General features: G+C 40.6%; 1 long non-coding RNA gene across 1 annotated transcript in view; it reads right to left on the bottom strand.

The window, feature by feature from the left end:
* The window catches only part of LOC309671616, a 44574-nt gene that overhangs the window by 4220 nt on the left and 20255 nt on the right, over positions 1-20099 (bottom strand). Inside the window, exon 2 of the long non-coding RNA XR_014269167.1 lies at positions 3279-3412. This is a non-coding gene — a long non-coding RNA (uncharacterized lncRNA). The remainder of the gene's footprint in view (positions 1-3278; positions 3413-20099) is intronic.

Below are 20099 nucleotides of genomic sequence, written 5' to 3'. Positions count from 1 at the left end.
ACATAGACTTTCCTGAACAGTCTTGTTCCTCTGGGTTGATTTATGTCAAGAGGAGAAAAGGCCAGTGACGGTCAGGAGACAGCTACGGAGCAGAACCGGGAATTCTGTTGTAATAGTGACTGAGGCGAGGGTTAAATACATTTGGTTATAGCTTTATATTTCTATTAAAGATATGCATTTTTCATTTAAGTTAACATGTTCATAACATTTAAAGTATAGAGGACTTCTTAAAAAATGTCAGAAAGCATAAACTCTCAGTTTAATGGTCTTACTCTATTAGCTACAGTAACCATCAAATGAAAGAGGAAAGTGGGTTAGAGTCTTTTGTTCATTAATCATACCAAATTTACTTTTATTATTTTCCCATTTCCATTTAATATGGACCTGGAATCTCAACTGGGATTTTCAATCTGCTTTTTTTTATTTATTAAAGTATCAGTAACAATTCTGCAAAAGCAATCCTGATGCGCATAGAAGCAAAAAAAATGACATGCGTGTCAAGTGTGGTTTCCAAATGCATGACAGATTTTATAGGCTGTGGAAAAATCATCAGCAAAACAATATTTTAGATTCTCTAATTTTCAATAGGCCTATGATTTTCCTGTTTCTGGCATTTCAATGATTAAATCTGCCATTATTATAATAATTTTGCCTTTTGATTATCTTCCACATTGCTGAACAAGACACCATTTCCATCTTTGTGGCCACTGATTTTGATTTCATATGATAGGAAAAACATGGGTTTTCCCAGTTCATCTTGATTTAAAAGGAAAAACTGTAAAATTTTTAACAATAGAAAATAAAAAGGAGAAAATAAACAAAAGTGAAAGAGAAGCTAAAATAAAATGACAAAATAACATTTTCAAATGACAGGAAGCGTTAAAGAGAGAAATGCAAACAGCATTATAAATAGCAGGACAGGAAAATTTTCAGAAGTTAATATGCCAAATTCTTGTCCTTCCATTATTTATCATTAACACACTATTCCTTCTGATTTCACTACCCAACAAAGCAGGAGCTCTGTGGTCTGGAAAGAAGTAATTTTCAAGGAAAATATCACAAAATCCTCCATACTTAGTTAAAAAAAAAAGAGAGAGAGAAAAAAAAAAAAGTACTAATAATGATGTAAGTTAGTGACAGAATCCCTGGTATTCATCACTACTTCTCCAGTTGATTAAACAACTCATTGATTGGGCCTTCCTGCTGCATGTTGCTTCATTTAAAATCCTGAAAGCTAATCCATTCTTGTGTCTAGTTCAAAGCTGAAATCTCTTATCCCTCCAGATACTGCGTATATAAGTTCTGCTTGGATGTTTTGAGGCCCTCCTGAACAATTTTCAAGTTGTTGGCCAGATATTAAATTTTGTGGGAAATCATACTGTATCTAAAGATACAAAAAACAGTAAAGATTTCTAAATCTACAAGATGGTCTCTAAAAGACTAATTCACAAAATAAAGTTCAGTCTGTAAAATCACAGTTAGAACTACGACATTAAAGGATCAGTTGAAAAAACATACCTGTATGGCCCAAAACACCTACTTACCCTTGTTACAAGTAATATCAAAGATTGGTATTAACAAAAAATAAAAATAAATCTTCACTTTTGCTAAAACGGTTGCTAAGTGACAAAGATGTACGAGTATCCTTTCTCATTTATAAAAGAAAAAGGTAAAACAGCCTCAAAATGAAAAGGGAAAGAATGCCTAATTGACACCGAACATCTGATTACCATATTAAAGAAGATAAACCACATCCTTACGTGGTTTACCATAAGAAGGAGACAATAAGTATCTGCTGTACCTGGCTACGGAACCTAGCCCATCTGCAAAACCAAAGAATTTACTTCTGACAGCAGCAGGTTTAGCCAGAAATCAAATTGCAGGTTATATACCTTGATTACTACAGCATTTACTATCTGAAGGATCAGACTAAGTAGTAGAATGAATTTACTTTTCATAAAGTCAGTGCTTAGTACATAAATTTCTTGTATGTGAGACGATACGATATTTTTGCTTATAAAAACTAGATGCCAAGGAATAGCCCTTTAACTACATGCAGCTCTCGCGGAACTCAAGTGGAGCTAGATCGTAGCAACGCCGATGGATAGAGGCTGCTAGAAAAATCCGAATTCTCCACTGGTGGCACTGGTATTGGTGCCCTGTCACCCAACTGAACTCCCAGTTCTGCCTGCAGAAGGAAGCAGAGTGGTTTCCCCGAGCAGTGATACTTTCCTGTGAACTCATGAAACTGAAGCCCAATCCTCCGCCTTTTGAGATACATGCAAAATCTGCAAATTTCAGGCTTTTGAAGATTTTCATACGTGGCTCTGAGTGCTGGCCATTCTCATTTCTAAACTTTAGTTTTTAAAGGTGACGTACTGCAGAAGTGTGGCACGTTGCTATGAAAAGATCCATTTCGATCATCCCAGAAAAAGAAGAGACGCATACTCCGGTACAGCAAATCGTTAGTTAGTCTAAACCCAAACCTAGGTGGACCAATCACACTTTAAGATTCATCCCAAACATTTTAGAGACACTTAAAACATAGGGAAAAGACAATAAATAACATGAGCTTTAAACACATTATTAGTAAATATGCTGATATAAGGCTTCTGAAAAAGTGAATTTCAGTCAGTGAAACATCGGTACGTTTTGCATATGGTAATTAAAAAGAGGTCCAGTCAGGAGTCTTTCTCATTATAGAAATACTTTAGATATGAGAACTTTCACAAACTTGCTTATTCCTTCTTCTGTTCTTAACTCTCCTTTTAATAGTCTACTGATGCATACTAGAATTTAATTATACCAATTAGTACTGCCACATCAGACATATGATGTAGCTTCAATTAGGAGGTACCTAATGGGTATTAGTACAATTTAGCTTTGTAATTAAAGTTCTAAGAGCAGTGCAAATTCAACATTATGATTACAAAACATTAAGACAACATTGATGGCATTGGAATCGAGTATTTTATAAACGACCCCATAAATTAGTCTTAAAAAATATATATCTCTCTCTGAAATGAGTTTTGAGCTCTCTGCATCTCAATGCATAAACGATGTTGCTATCTCCATTGGCAAAGCCATTTTTAACATTTAAAATATTCTTTGTTAAATCATGGGGGGGCGTGTGTGATTAAATCATGTCCGTTGTAAGACATTCTGTCAAATCCCATGTTTATTAAGAGACTTTTTAGAGGACTTTTGCAATTCGTGCCATCTCTTTCTTAGGCATCAAAGTGTACTGAATCTACTAAAGAAATCTAAGAAAAGCTTACCCTGATAGAGCTCTGTTTTGGCTGTGACAGCAGAGAGGTCCAACTTTTCTGTCTCTTAAGCTTCTTCCCACCAACACTTCGCAGAATCCACCTCTTCTGTGATGAGGAGTATTACAATTTTTATTCTCCTGGCCCTGTCAAGAGAAGGGACAAGAAGAGACCAGTCTTAAAGAACTACTGTCCAGTAACTTCTACTGACAAAATTAATACTGAATTTAAAAAATCCTGTTAACTGATTGTTTTTTGCTTATAACCAAGGAACAACTTAATTTCAGTTTTACTGATTGCTGATCTTGCTTCTCTTGAGTCCTCACAGCGCAGGAAGTTATTTGATGTGAAGTGCAAACACACTGACCGTTCCAAAATAACATTTTGCCAAGTGCGAGATGCTAACTCAGAGATGATTTGACAAATGCATTTAGAGAAACCATAAACGTTATAGCAGTAATTAAAAAAATAATAATTAAAAAGATTGATTCCTGTGTTTGTTTGGTGTTGGCTTAAAAATGAAAATCAAGCAGTAAACTGCAAAGGATCTGCTAAACATTCACTCTCCCACGAGTGTAGCCACAGGTGGTACCGGACTGGGATAGATGGTTCTGCGCTCTCAGCTTCCACTGTCACCCAGAGGATGACAAAAGACAGCGAGACGAGGGAAGGCATCACAGTAGGAAGAAACTGAGCACGAAAAAGTGTCATACTGACTGTGACATTCAGAGAGGCTAAGTTCAGACTACTTGATGGGGTGATGCTTGATATCTCAGTCACCCGTATCAGAGCCTGTGTTAGGAAGTGCTGTGGCTCCTCTCTAGCCCACGTGCCCACGGCTTTCCTCTGTGCGAGAACAAAGGAGGAAGAAAGGGGAGCGATGCTTGTCACCAGCTCTAAGTATGATACAGAGTTAGGACATGTCGGGCGCTGGGGAATGTACCACCACGTTGATATATCGGTAGAGCCAAACAGGAGTCTGACAGTGACGCATCTCGTATAATCCAGAGACTGTATGAGGAATCTTTTAAGTTTCCTCCTGCTGCCTGAACAGGCTCTTTTATCTGACCTCTTCCATGAGCTCTCCTTGTCCCCATCAATCATAAATTAGGTTCAGGTGAAAACCGCAATCAAAGAGTTTGCAAAAAGACCCTCCTGCAGCATGAGATGCAATATGGAAGAGCTCATGACCTATATTCCCACAAGAACAGAACAGAACAGCTAGGTTGATGTGCTATAAAACCCTTCCAGCGAAAGCATGGAACTGCAAGTTTTATAATGGCAAACTATTCTTGTGCTTCCCAGCTAAGATGTGCTTCCTAATTATGATATAATTTAAGTTTTTTGACTTAGATCTTGCATGATAAGCATATTAAATTGCCATGATGGGCTACAATTTATCATGATCATTAAAAATGAGATATTCAAACTGGGGTTGGTCATTAATCATGGTCAGTAGTATAACAAATAAATGGAGTGTAGTGCATCTTGGGAATCTATGAAAAATAATTAATTTGAATTGCCAGAAAAATAGAACGGATGAATACTTATATACAAAAGCAAAACATAAACAGATAAACACCATAAACCCTATCAAATATAATTTTGAAATATTTTCAGTGCTGTCAGTGTTCCCTTGCCTCTGCCCAGAACATTTACAGATACATTATTTAAAACTCTCCCAATAGAAGAATACCAACCAAGGTAGCCGGCATTTTGCACGTAGGCATTTTTACTTGAATTCATTGTGCAAATTTTAGTGATAGCTCGTTTGCTCTTCTGTAAAATTGGAATAAAAGTACATGGCGTGTTCTGCAGTTTAATTAATACTTATCAAAGTACTTTAAGATCTGCTGCCGAAAGACTGCAGTAGGTTCAGCATGAAGACACTGAGCTTCTAGGCTGGCAGAATAGCTAAATGCGGATGTTACAACTTCCTTAACATTTAGCTACACTACAAAATAAGTGAAAACAAGTTTGCATAACACTGGGGAAACCCACTGGATTGAGAATAGTGGGAAGGTTTCCTTGAAAAATTCCCAACCTCCTCCTCCTCCTCTGCTAATGAGATGAGGAGAGTATTTAGATACCCAAAGACTTACCTGGGGAAAGTGATGATGGAGACAGGACCTTAGTCCATTTTGGCTAAAAAGCCTTATCTTACAAATAAGACCAAAACCCAGTTTAAATACCTTTAAATCTTCCAAGGCATCCAGGCTGTGTCTGGATGAAAAGAGAATCCACTACAGTCGATGGCTAAAACAGTCAGCCCCCTATCTAAAGCAAAAATCCCAACAATCCCCACATTTTCCATGTCCATTAAACAGATGTTATTCCACAGAGACCTGGAGCACCTGAGGTCTGACTGACAACCTATTCATTTACAGAAAAGCATGCTACTCCACTTTTAATCTTTATATTAATCACTGCTGCCTTTTATTTTCAAAGGTAGAGCCCATTCTTGGATGATTCTTACCATTAAATTACAATATTTATAAAATTAAATTCTTGGGTAACCTGAAGAAATCTGAGCAGAAACGGTTACTAAAGAAAAGGGACCCTTCTACAGTTTTCCCCTCCACATTCATATAACTTAGGCTCATGCTGAACAAATTCCTATTTGGTTTTTGTTAAAGATAGCCTGTGGGAAACAGGGAGAAGGGAAGGGGCAGGAAAACTAGTTGCCGTATGCTGAGAAGAAATAGGTATAACAGAATTTGCCACCTAAATTGCAATCTTACACCTATGAGAAAAATCAATTGAATTATTCACCAAATGCTAATTCAACTCCATAGTTCAGGATTTTGATGTGTTTCCACAAGGCCAAATCAGAATTATCAAAAAGCATACAGCTCTTATTAGTCTACAGCACAGAGCCACAGCGTACTAAAGCTCAACTTTTCATAAATGATCATTTTGAAATATGCAAAAATGAGCAAGCTGCAGGTATGCAAGGCTGGGAAACATTAACTATATATAGAATTCTCCACTGTTCCAGTTTAAAAAAAAAAAAATTACTCTCAAAATCATGAAAACTGCTCACCCTTTGAAAACTGTAATTATCTTTCAGTTATTGAAACCTTACTCAAAAGGCATTATTAAATGTTAAACAACAGCTTTTAAGTTTGGACCAAAAAAAAAAAAAAGAATTTTTTTTATAGATCAAGATTTTGTAGTATATTTTTTGATACACAAAGATTTTCATTGCTAACTGAAAGTAAGCATAGTAGGTACTCTAAAAATATAAAGTATTTGGGATACTTTAAAAAAACCCCACATGACATTTCGCGAATGGTTGCGGACTGTGCTCTTTTGACCAATTTAAGTGAATGCAGCTACCCTGGGGAGTTGAAGTCTTGGCTTAAAAAAAACAAACAAACAAACAAAAAAACCCACCTGAAAGTACAAGTTTGTACAAAGGGAGTCTGTTCCATTGTCCGTCCCTTTAAAGAGAGAAATTGCTCCGGACTTCTGTTCAGGAGACGTAGCGCTGAAGCATATTTTTGTAGCTATTATATAAGCGCGAATAAAAGGCTCTTCTCTAAATGGTGATGAGATGCCTTTTTAAAACACATGAAGACGTTTGTCTTTTTGACTTGTACCCAATGCAAAACGATGTCAGGTAGAAGTAAACAGAAGTGAGCATCAGCCGCGCTTTGGCCGTGAATACGTGGTGCTCTGCAGCAACAGCTGTGCCCTGATGAAAAAGTGGATGAAAAAAGGGCCAGCAAAGAGGGGAAAAAAAAAAAGTTATCACCCCTGCAAGAATTGTTGGGGACCAGATGTTAAAATCCAGTACGGTCTGTTTATTTCAGAAGACAGTGTTGTACGAAATGTTAATTAGGTGGGTTTATGTGGTTTAGGTTGTTTTACTTGACTGTTTTATAGACTGAGGTTATTGGTATTAAATCGTTAGACTACAACTAAAGTCAGCCTGTTACAGATCGATACAAAGTAAAAGCTATCGATACAGGGTGAAATTATTAAAAGAAACTAGGAGGATACTACGACATTCACTTACATATATCATGTCGTAAATATGGATGTAACACAGAAGAAAATAAGGAGAAAAATTGTAATCAGGAATCAATATGAAATTATCCTCCCACGTATTGGCAGGAATGATTCTTCGACAAGCCTAGCCGGGGCTAAGGGAGAAGAACATCCTGGAAGAACCAGGCAGCACCCTAACCTGCACGCGTAACACTGGGATCAAGGGGAAATACGCAAAGTTCAGTGTCATACCGCAGAGCCGTACCAACGGAAGTCTAAAGTAATCCCGATTAAACGGTGACTTAGACTCGCGGGACTGCAAACACAGCTTGGGGCAAGATTCAGGCGCCCCTGGTTGCCGCTGGAGTGGAGAGCAGGACCAGCTGCTCGGCGACCAGGGAAGGCTATTCCCACGTAATGGGAATCTTTCGGAAAACAAGGAAGCGCCAAATCACAACCCAGGCGAGAGACTGTGCGCACAAGGTGCATGTTGAGGAAAGGTGGGGTGGAAGCCTTTGCTCCGGAGGTTGGGGGGGAGGGAGCCTGGCGGCCTGTCCTGCGGGGATGCTGCGTTTCCAGAGTCATGGAGCCCGGGCAGGCACCTCCCGGGGTCCCCTCCCCTGGGACAGCGACGCTGTGGTGAATACCATAGGCTTTTCCACACTTTGCCGCCGTTTCAGTCCAGCTCTGTCCTTAGACTATGCAGAGAAGTGCTGATACTAAACCAGAAGGACCGCTTGTGTTTGAAATGCCAGAACCTTTGAGCACTGGCAGTAAACACAAACCTGAACTAACTCTGCGTGAAAATGGAAAGCAGAACGCAGCGAGGCTCACTGCACCAGCTATTCAAAGCATCACAGACAGCAAAGAGCGGATGAACGTATTTTCAGACGTTTTTCATTCCGCAAGGTCAAAGAACTTCACAAATAAAGGGGTCCGACGATATTTTTGCTTTAGGATTGATATGAGCATTTTATAAACCGAGGCGTGGGGAGAGACAGGGTCAAAAGCCGCTGTCTTTTAGAGCAGGGTAAATCCTAGCGCTGCTCTGGATATATGGACAATGTCATAAAGGAGAGAGCAGAGCCCTGCCCAGTGCTGAGCGACTTACCCTCTGCCACGCAGCAAGCAGTGGGGCTGCGTGGATCAAAGCCGGTTCCAGGGAGCTGATGTCAGCGCTGGATCCAACGATACACCATCCGGCAGTAGAGCGCTAAAGGCACGGTGGTGTGCTGACAGAAATCCCTTGATGCAAAAGCAGGGAAGCATGCAACCCTACGTTCTATCTTCTGCTTGGACTTCAGGAAAACGGGGCATTTGGGGACTGCCAAACCAGCGTTATACCTCTTCTGCTCCTGGTTGATTTTTTTTTTTTTTTCCCATTTAACCTTGTGCTGATACTTTCAAAAGATATTCAAAGCAGATGATTTTACAGATGCTCCTGACTGAGCACAGCCTAACAAATTTACCCCAACACACTATAATATCGTTTACTGAAACCACAAGCAGATACAGACATCTGCCATACATAGAACGCTTTTCCTGTAAAATTTTGCCAGTGCTATGCCTGATATATCCATTTTCAGTAATATTCACCTATCCCCCTTCATATTTTGAAAGTGTCAAGATGCTAGCAGCTGTTACATATTATATAAAATGATTTTTCATTAGGTTTCCCGTGGCCTTCGTTCTAACGAGAAAATTAGATTGTAGTAAATAAGATGGCAAATGAAGAGGTATTGGGTATTGAACACAGTTTTTCTTTTCCAGTCAGGTCATACAGCAACTCTGCACTCGCAGCGGTGCGTACGTGCACATATGGGTGGGTACCTGACGTGCCTGTCCGTGTGTTCAGCGTACTGACCACAAGTCTCTCCGCCATTCTGTAATAATGAAAACGCCCAAGGACAAAGCTGTTGGCAACCGTCCACATTCACATAACACGTTAAAAGCACGTCTCGAGTGGGCACTGTCCCGTTACTGGTTTTATCGCCACTGAGCTCTACAGCAGGTCTAGGGTGCGTGGCCCCAGTGTGGAAACGGTCAATACAGATGCGATGCTCCTGCAGTTGACGACCAATGCAACTGGTAAGAGATGAGGCGTCATCTCCAGTGACTCTAGGCACCAAAGACGTCAACACAACTCCGGACAGTCGTGGTTGCTGTGCTAGGAACGAGCTGCGGGGCAATATCAGCACCTCGCTATTAGCTGTGTCCTTGAACTCGCCGATTCATTCGACGAGAGACCTTTCCTTTCACTAGCTGATTTTTGCTATTAAAGCTGCGAGAATAAAATGTTGGTGAACGAACAGCAACAACGGGAAAAAAAAAATCCCAGCTGAATTAAATTATTATTTGTAAGACATTCTGAGATATTGATCTGCCCGACTTATAAGTAATTCATGCAGTTTAGCGCTGAACAAAAGGTACAGTTTTAAGAAAATGTGCTGTAGGGCATAACTTGTAGAATAATTAAAAACTTAAAATTACTTCTTTTGACTTAACACCTTCACTTTCACTTCAAAATAATGTTACATGACTCAACAGTATAATGACAAGAGGTTTATGGAGAAAATTAGGAACAGGTTTTTTTGCATTAGGCCTGTGAGAATTTCTCTTATATAATCGGATCGATACTTTGCTTCTCCCTTTGACTTTCATATACTGTGGATCATTTAAAATAAGTAGACATAAAAGGAATAAAGAAAAGACCGGTCCATTTAAATATTCAAACACAGCTATGCTTAGAAAATGCAGATACAGTTATTACTCTCATAACGTATAAGCTTTTCCTTAAAAACCGTGAGCGTGACATAGTCTGTTAAAGGTCCTCCTTTTTATACTACCAGCCATCCAAATTCCTGTGTCGGATTTAAACGTATTTGTAATGCCAAAAATATGGGCAGGAGGGGAGGAGTGGTGAGGGAGGAAGATTGATAGGAAATGACCTTAATAAGCTTTACAGATTGTTTAATCTCAGGGAAAAAAAATAAATTTAGAAGCTAAAGATCCATTAGAAATATGCCTAATTTGTGGTTTAACCCTGCATTTGACATTTAACTTGGTTTTACCGATTCCTTAAGCCTTCTGGCTTTCCAGCCAAAATATCTTTTAATTAAAAAGCTATAAATGTGCCCCTTTGGCCATCTCTTAAATCTGCAATCCTCTTAGATTTCCCCTTAAAAGCCTAATCCCCTTAGTTCCTTCAAGACCAACCCTGGCTCGGGGAGGCTGTGGCGCAGCGCCCGGCAGAGCCGAGCAGCCTGGCTGGACCCTGCGCTGGGCGGGCAGGAGCCTTCTGCTCCTCTCCTCACCCAGACTGGCTCGGGGACTCGCCCGAAATGGGTCCGTGAGTCAGGAACAGCATAAAGAGGTAGGCAGAGGTCCTCCTCTGGCTGAATAGTCGTCAGGTATAATGCCACTGCTCTGCTCAGCATGTTTGGTGTCCCACCAAAACCGACGGCAGATCTCTCCTGGTATAGAGGGATCCAGGATCTCACCCGAGATGGCTGGAGCATGTCTCCTGTGAAGAGAAGGCTCTGGGGAGACCCTATAGCCCCTTCCAGTACCTAAAGGGCCTACAGGAAAGATGGGGAGGGACTCTTCATCGGGGAGTGTAGTGATAGGATGAGGGGTTTTAAACTGTAAGAGGGAAGATTTAGATTAGATATTATGGAGAAATTCTTTACTGTGAGGGTGGTGAGACATTGGCATAGGTTGCCCAGAGAAGCTGTGGCTGCCCCATCCCTGGAGGTGTTCAAGGCCAGGCTGGATGGGGCTTTGAGCAACCTGGTCTAGTGGGAGGTGTCCCTGCCCATGGCAGGGGGGTTGGAACTCGGTGATCTTCAAGGTCCCTTCCAACCTAAACCATTCTATGATTTGATGTTTCAGAAGCCCGAACAGAGCAACCCCTGCCGTACCTCTCCGCCACCCAGCCTGGACCCTGGTGTGATCGCTAAACATCAGTATGCAACTCAGGCAAGGGAATAGGATGGGGTTGCTAAATTTCTGGTGTATCAAACAATGAATCCTTTCTTTCCAGCATCATCTTTTTAGTAACAATTATACCAGCCAGATCCTTCATAGAGACCAACAGATAAATCTTGAATAGCTAAGTCTTTGGATTTTTAATTTCCACCACACACTTTTAGTATCAATAGGAAATAAAAACAGCCACATTAATTCCAAACTGTAGTTCAAAAGAACTGAGACAAAAAGTAATATCTATGAAATATACAAGTGAAAACTGGATTTTCCTGAAAAGATTTGTTTTTTTTTCTGTCTTTGAAGAAAACACATTTGTATTTAACAGGAGGGGAAAAAAAGGTTTATATGCTGTGCCAAATTATTGTTCTGTCGCAAAATTAAAAATCAAGATTAGAAGCCAACCATATTTCTCAAACATGACATGTTCTCTGCACCATATGCTCTGAAGAGAGATTCATTTAATTGTTTGGAACAAGTCCATATAGTTGTCAAATTCCAGGACTCCACCCAAAGTCATGTAATAGGTTTCTTCAAGGTGCATGGCATCGCATTATGCTGTTTTCCAGATTTGAATTACATTCCTCAACATAAAAGACATTGACGGCATCTCAGTCTGATAATAACTACCTAACCTCCGAAGGCAATGAGAGACAGATCAGTGCTTCAGCGCTAAAAATGACAACGCAGAATAAGGTCCTTAAATCACCCATATTAAATACAGAGAATTAGATACTTAATACGGGGCTTGACAATAGGCAGCCTGCTGGGACACAAACCCCAGCCAGACTAAGGGAAATTCTGATTCAAAAGGCATTAAGTAAATTGTATGTTACAGAACCCAAATCATCTGCTTGGGAAGCAGTTAATCCACATCCAAGCGGGTTGCTTGATATCTGAACCTGGACAACCAAAGTCTGAGCCAAGCACCAGCTGAAAGCAGCAAAAATTTCTTTGCCCTCTTAGAAGCATCCTAGCCTGACCTACTCGCTCCCAAATTCACATATGTTTGGGATAGACCGTCACGCACCTAAACACTGGCCAAAGCACCCTGAAGGGTCTTGAGTTTTTAAATACGGGCAGAACAAGCCTAGTTAACAGGACAAAATATAAGATGGTGGCATCTGTGGAAACGCGATTCCCCTTTTACGTGGCAATGTAGGGCTTCCTGCCGTGTTCACGGGTGCTGTTTAGAGAAGGAAAGGGGCGGTGAGACCAGGAAGGGACTAACGGGGAGAAAGCAAACCAAACAGACCCGATGCGAGCACCTAAAACATTTACTTGCGTATGTTTTCTCATTATGTGTAAAAGCCATTTCCACTGAAAAGGAGGGAAAGTGGAGAACAATCTGAGTTACAGCAGTGTATTGTGTGTTTCCGGGCCAATTACACTTTAGTGCCGGCTTTCAGTATTGACATATGAAAGTTGTTCTTTTTAGGAATACAATTCATTGTTCACGAGTCTACTGTACACCGTGAAGTGAAAAAACTGTTTCAGTTTCAGTATGAGAACTGCCAAACCCATCCTATAACAGAAGAGTCAACCATTTACTGTACGCAATACCTGAAATAACAGAAACCATCAGCAAATATTTAGCTAGAGGAGGTGACAGCAGACTGAGAAACAGTGTCAGCAAGAGAAAAAGCACCATGAGTCACAAAATCAAAGTCACCTTAAGTTGGGCTCTGTCACCCATCAGCACAGGTTACAAAACCCTTGAGTCCTGCTACAACTCAGCCTTACTTCACAAGAGGAGAAGCACCAGCTGTCCTAGCATTTCCCTCAATGAAGGAAAAAAGACTTCAGGAATTAAGTATTGTGTCATTAGCGTTATCAAGTATTACATAGCTTACTGTGGGTTTCTTTTCCCCTAGAATAAAAAGTTCTTTATTAACTAAATGCATGCTTGCTTGCTGCATCTATATCTGGATGGTGGAGCGGTTGACGCTGAGGACCCCATGTCCATGTGATATCTCTCTGCTTCGGGGATTTGACTTCAGATAAGCCATAGCCTGGTTCTGTGGGGTTGGCGTTCATTAAGCATTGGGGCACAGAGGTGGATGCCGGGAGCACAGCTTTGAGTTCACTTTCACTCAAAAAGAAACCGCCTCAAATGCTCCAAGCTCGTTCTTCAAAGTAAACCACAATGCAGCAAGCGGCGGGGAGATTCACTTCCAAACTTCATGCCCGTTTTGAGGTAGAATGCTAATGCGGGCTTCTCCTGAGCACCACAAAGTTTATAGATGTTATTCTTTCCACTGTTTCTGAGTGAGGAGGTCCCACCAGAGTTTTATGAGCGTGCCTTTTAAATTTGAAACCATGGTTCTTGCCACCCAGCAAGACCTAGCAGTAGAGCAACACTGATCAAAATCACGTCTTTCATAAAATGTTAACAGAAAATATTCGTGAGGGAGGGAAAAGGACCTGTGTTTATTTCAGCCAGGCTGCTCGCGGAATAACAAACAGCATCTGCCTGAAACGAGAACCTTCCCAGCCTCTTTCAAGGGCTGACCACCATTTTTTTTTCCTCTTTCCAAAATGAAGTGGAAAATAATTATAAAGTACAACACAAATAAAAACTGTTCTTATTCAGTAGCAAGTATTGTTACACAAAGTGGAATAAAAATGGGTTCAAGCTCTCTTCTGTCTAAATGCGCTTGAAGCCCAATTCTAGTCTGTTCTTCCCCTTGGGGATGCTCGAGCTCCTAAGCCCCTCCTTACCTGACCATCATTTCACACTGTCTCTCCTGGCCACCCGATGAGCCCCATTCCAGAGGAAGGGCACAAACCACCCGTCGGGTGCAGCGGGTCGCTCCCGGCTGCAGTCGAGTCCTCCCGGGTAGGGGAGGACCAGGCTGCCGCTCCTTGGGAAGCGCCCCGTGCTGGTCGAAGCACAGGCTGCAACGGTTGACCTCAGTGCTGATGGCTGCAGCACCATAGGTGTAGATGATTCTATCTCTGTCTTTAATTGCTAATAAGAAAGCCTGACCAGAGCTGGCCTGGTTTCTGCAATTCCTTTAGGGATTCTCTGGATAGTAGGGATGTATAACCGCTAATACCTGCAACAACATGCACGCTCATCCTCCTTTTGTCTCATTACCTTAGCTAACAACATTATTTGGATGCAAGGATACAGTTTAAAGAAAATAATAGTATTTAAAAAGCCTAGTATCAATCCCTTAGCACTCATACTCCCTTTTATCAAAGAATATTACATATTAAGATTTGTTCTGAGTTATGCTCAAGTGACATATATTGATTTCGGTTTTCAACTTCTCTTTCTATACTCATGGACATTGTTGTTCTTTTGAAATTTAACAATGTATGTACTGTTTTAATTTACTTTACGTTAGGCTTAATTTGATAGCACTAGGTGCTAATGAAAAAATTCTCTAAAGAAACCCATGAGTCTTTCTAAAATTGTGTTTCTGCACATCAGCATACTGATATTTACTGATATTTTTTCTGAAAGAAAAGCACAGGATTTAACTGTGTACCTTCCATAATTTCTGCGTGATTCTGCTCCTTTGATGAGCAGAATCCTCTCCTCCTCTATTTGTGTTGTAAATAGTTTACAGATAAACACCTTGAAGGATACTTTTTCTATGCCTAAATGGAAATGACCTTCTCTGAATTACAGACCAATACCTACCTTCTTTTCTTTGCTCATTGTATGGAAGCTCTTAAAAGCATTATAAATCATTAAAAGCTAATGGCTCCCATCTAGCTTTTTACCTTCAATGCAGCTCTAAAAAAGGAAGTTAAATTATATTTTCTACTTATGATTGTCAGTTGAACTGCGTTCATCTGTCTTTGTATCTTCTTATGTACTTCTTCCAATAATTGCAACATCCAGCTTTCACTACATTCAATATTTCTACACATAATGCATACATATTTATATTTATCTTAAAAGGCTATGATTTGGAACGCTCCTGACATTACCATAAGTAACTTCTTCGCTGTAAAATATCACACTAGTACCTAGTATATATCAAACGAAAACCTACATGGATCCTCAAAAGGGAAGTTATATTTGAAGCAACTGTTGGTCGTCGCATTACAGCTGGGTAAGAGATGGGCTTTTTATAAGTGTAAAAAAAGGGAATCATAGAATACCAGGTTGGAATGGACCTTAGGGATCACCTGGTCCGACCTAATGATGAGGACTAAGGCAGAGGGACAGATACGTGATGTTACAGAGAAACTGCGTTAAACAACGCCCAAAAGTTACTGTTTCTTTACTGTCATAGAAGAGTCTCCCACTGGTCTTCACTTCTTGCTAAAACACTAAAAGTCACAGATTAATATTGAGATGAATGACATGTTTTTTTTAAGAAGGGACTACATTCTATCGTACGTCTGCACAAGACCTTTTTCAAAGGGCTTCCAAAGACTAGCTTGTTCTAGAGCAGGCGGTATCGTTGAGTACACAAGCATGTACATTACTAGAGTCTAGTACTTCCCTATATACACAGGAAACCTAGAAATGAAAGTGTCAATCAATTACACTGGTCGTTTATATTTTTATTCACATTTATATGTATTCAATAGCTCTAACACATTACTTTTCACTATGTTACGTCGCTCTCTTTTATGCTATAGTCATACGGGACTCTGTTCTCTGTCCAGACTAGCATGTTCATTCTACACGTACATTTCTTGGAGAAATTCTACATCTATATACACCGAATTTCTGTGACATCACAGAGAATGAATGTAACCAAAGACGTCATTCAGCCCACCGTGCTAATTCGCTTACAACAGCAACACTGAGACAGAAGAGGAAGTTGGAAGGGAGATGTGCATCTTCAGCTGCCTACCTACACAAATATATTTCTCTTTGGCATCACTAGTACTTTTGACCACATGTATAGATTTGTTTAGACTCGAGCCTGAAAACAGACAGAAACACTTTTGGCAGATTTAGTATCTCGCCTCAGAGAGAAGACACTTCCTGTAAATCACTGGCTAGGGGACTGATGTTATAATCTTGCTCTGACTTAGATAAAATTATCTATATCTATATCTGAACGATCTGAATGAGCTTGTCAGTGTATTATCTGGCGATAAGAGATGTAAATTGCCGTGACCTCCATCAACTGCAGTGGTTTTGGATGCTGCACAACCCGAACTATTTCCCTCCTCTCTCGCTGTCCCAGAAATGCTCTTATTGAAACATTAATCTTGGGACAAAATACGTTAAAAACCTAAACCACATTTATCAAATAACATTATACGTCCTAAATACTGATTCTAAAGGAACTGAAATAGCACAGAGGTTTTAACGTGGAGCTCTCTTTGTAGGGGGCTCTGCTAGGAGGTTCTCGCGCACAAAGAAAATCTTCCATTGTAAGCTGTTTGGGCTGGCAAATACAGCATCTAATGCATAAACGGTGTCTGGCATTCTGTGAATAGCACCAAAACCTGATAAAAATATATAATCAAGAGAACCGCCCACGCTGTGCAAGAAGAATTGCAATTCTCTTTGGCTAAGGCTGTCCACAAGGGGTATGCTCACAGGAGCATGTCGTGGCAGACCGGGGCCTCTGAAGTTCTTCTTATGTTCTGAGCCCCAGGAAACATATACGCTGGGTTCGTGGTAGTTTGGACAACTGAAATGATTCAAGGATTAGAGGATATGACAGAGGAAGAGCAAGCAAGGGAACTTAATTTACACAGCTTAGAGAAAAAGAGATTAAGGGGATATAAAACTGTATAAATATCTTCAAGGATTCAGGGAAATAATATCGAGGCAGGAAAAGGATTTTGTACGTTACCTAAGAAAGGTTAATAAATTTACTATCCCCAAACTAGAAATATAAAGTTTTGGTTAGAGAGCGGAGAAAAAAAAAATGGCTAAAGAGATTACCAAGAGAATGGAACATTCAAGCAGAGAAAACAAGCGAGGTGGCTGCACCACAACCATAAGAAAACAGGAATACATAAAGACTGCTTGCAACTCTGCCGTGTCTGCAAAGAGCAGGCAGAGAATTGATACTAATGTCCAGTTTTTATTCTGTTAAGATGTTTAGGAGCAGGGCCTTCCGAACCTAAGAGCCTTTTTGTGGCTTGCTGTGGGATTGTTTTACTTTACGTGAGATACGGAGAAGCCCAGAAGTGCCAACTGTTAGTGTTTTAATCGTGTCTTGCAATATTTAGAGCTTCTTCTTGAGTTTATGTATGTGAAGACCTGGCAGCCTCTTTTGCCATTTCACCTTTCTGAGCAAAAAAGAGGAAAATACTGTCTAAGCACTTCGGAAGGACTTGCAGAACTAAAATAAAATTAGAAACACACAACCAAAACCATTTCTTATTCAAATCCTGCCTATGCTATGATTCTTGAACACATTAGATTAGCAGCATTGGAAAAGCAAATGAATGGTCCTAAATACAATTTTTATCTGTGGTAAATCCATTAAAACAGTAAATAATTAATTTATGTAAGTTAATAAATAATAGCGTTCTTAACAAAAGTACTTAAGTCAGCCACAAAGGAAATATGATGGAGGTCTAGGCTTTTTTTTTTTTTATTTTTTAAATCCCCTACTCCATCATCTCCCTGTTAACTTTTGAAAACATGCGGTAATTCCAATGACATTTCAGGAAGAGCTGGTTTCTTCAATAGGAGCTAAATTTCAATAAGTTTAGCGGCAATCAGCAGCCAAGTAGAGAAGAGAGACTCAAATAAGTGCCCTCACTGTGCAAAAAGCAGGAAAAATAAATGCGCCGTTATCTGCTCCGCTCGGCACGCCGGGCAGCCCATCACAGGGATGAGGCGGCCGTTCATCCTCGGCGGCTCAGAGCTGCCCGGTGGCGGTCCAGGGGGCGCGAGGGGCAGCTGCGGGAACTGGCTCGTGCGGAGACAGCCAAGATGGTATTTTGCGGAAGGTATTCTGGAGGCAGGTGGTAGGAAGCTGGAGGCGTTGCAGCTGAGGACAAAGAGGGCTTGAAACACGGAGGGAACAAGACTTGAAAAGTTTCGCTGGCCACAGAACGAATCTTTTTTTTTTTTTTTTGCTACAAACTGGCTTATATATGAAATAAGTTATTTTCATTTGTTTCTGTTATGTACTGAGCCTCTGTGTAAACCCTCTGGAGCCTATATTCGTTAATCTAAAACCTTCTAACCCACCTTAAAAAATTAAGGGCCTGTATTATATTGATCTTTCCGTTTAATTCCATGTTTTGAATAATACATCACAGAAGTGGCAATGCTTTTATGATACGTTGGTGTCATACATCATAACTAGCACCACTGCTCTAGTGATGTATTACCCACACTGTGGCACTAACCAGAAAGATAAATGCTGGTTTATGGACAGCTACGTACGTCTCTTGAGAAACGGGGATAAAGACAGATTAATTTATACACGCGCTAAAATCCAGAATAAAACAAAAAGTCTGTCTGGTAAAGACTGCATACTGGTTTCTTTTGCAGGATGTATATACATCTTAACAAAAGAAGAAGGTAGAAAGCCATATATTTGCTTTCAAGTCAAATATTGTGCGAATAAATCTTGATTGTCTGAGTGAAAAGAGCTCCAGCAGGAGGGTACAACATCGAGCACCCTTCCCTTGCTGACAGCAGAAGCTGAATCGAGGACGGATCGTTTCATGCGTTTTTCAGTGCCTCAGCCTTTTTTCAAGAATCAATCCTTTATCCTTAAGTGTTTTCAGGATCATGATATCCATGGTATCCACAGAAGCCCCTTCCTGCGAGCTTCCTTACGCCTTGTACTGGTGCTAGATAATTTCTGTACAATGTGTTATGCTGTTCTGCCTTTGATTTTCTGTTTCTTTCACAGGAAGAGCAGAGCTGCGTCATTCTCTCCTTCTCGTCACAAAACCCACAGGCCTTTATTTGCCTGTAAACATACTATTTTGCTTCACCTGCCTGCCGTCTTTCCCGAGTTCCTTCACAGTCCTGCACAGTTTTGCAAAAGGGATTCTCACGCGGGAACATCCACAGACCATTCCGGCTTGTCTGGGAAATAATTTCTGCTCCCAGCCTCGACAGCCAAGGATTCGGGAGGTGTCACAGCTCACGCTGGGATAACCCAGAAGACCCCTATGCCCTGCGACCCACCCCGCCAGGGCCTGCTGCGGAGCTGCACCCCCCCCCCCCCAAAAGCGCCCCCTGATAGATGCTTCAAACTAGTCCTGTCATTTTATCCGGTCCTTCTTTGCGTTGCAAAACAAACACAAACAAAAGAACAGGATTTGGGAAGGGAAAGATTCATCTTTATGACATTTGAGACGTATCTGTCAGAGAAAATGGCTGCAATGTATTTCCTCTTCCCACCTATGTAAATAGAGTTGAAGAACTAAGCACGTGGTGCACTACCTAATATTTAATTAGCTCATAAACCACAACGGTTATTCCAGATTCTGCGGTCTATGAGTGAATCTTATTAATCAGGGCAGGATGAATCAGCTCAGAACTAATGGACTTGACGCCGTGCCCATCCTCTGCGCAGAACCAAACCCAAAGCTTTTCTGAGGCTTAAAATGCTCTGTTTTCTTTTATTCATTAATCAGTCAGGACCAGACATGAAAATATCTCAAGTAAGGTTTAAATGTTTCTACGTTATTCAAAACTCAGTCACTACTGTAAGCAGCGGTTCTAGGACAAGAACATCAGTTCTTGTGAGATTCCTAGCCTGATTTTCTGCATTTGTGCCTGAGGATAACGTTATCCTCTTGGCTTCTAGCTTTACCTTACCCTGAAATCACCAAAAATACTTAGGGAAATGCAAAAGAGATCCACTTATGTGGGGTTAAAAAGGTAATAAATAAATAAAACCCTGCACGTACACAAGGATATCCTTCAGCCAACTTCTGAAATATCACCCC

The sequence above is a fragment of the Vanellus vanellus genome, assembly GCF_965231255.1.
Source record: "Vanellus vanellus genome assembly, chromosome: 4".
Classification (NCBI taxonomy): Eukaryota; Metazoa; Chordata; class Aves; order Charadriiformes; family Charadriidae; genus Vanellus; species Vanellus vanellus.
Note: the sequence above shows the minus strand (reverse complement) of the source record. Positions and strands in the feature narration are given on the sequence as shown.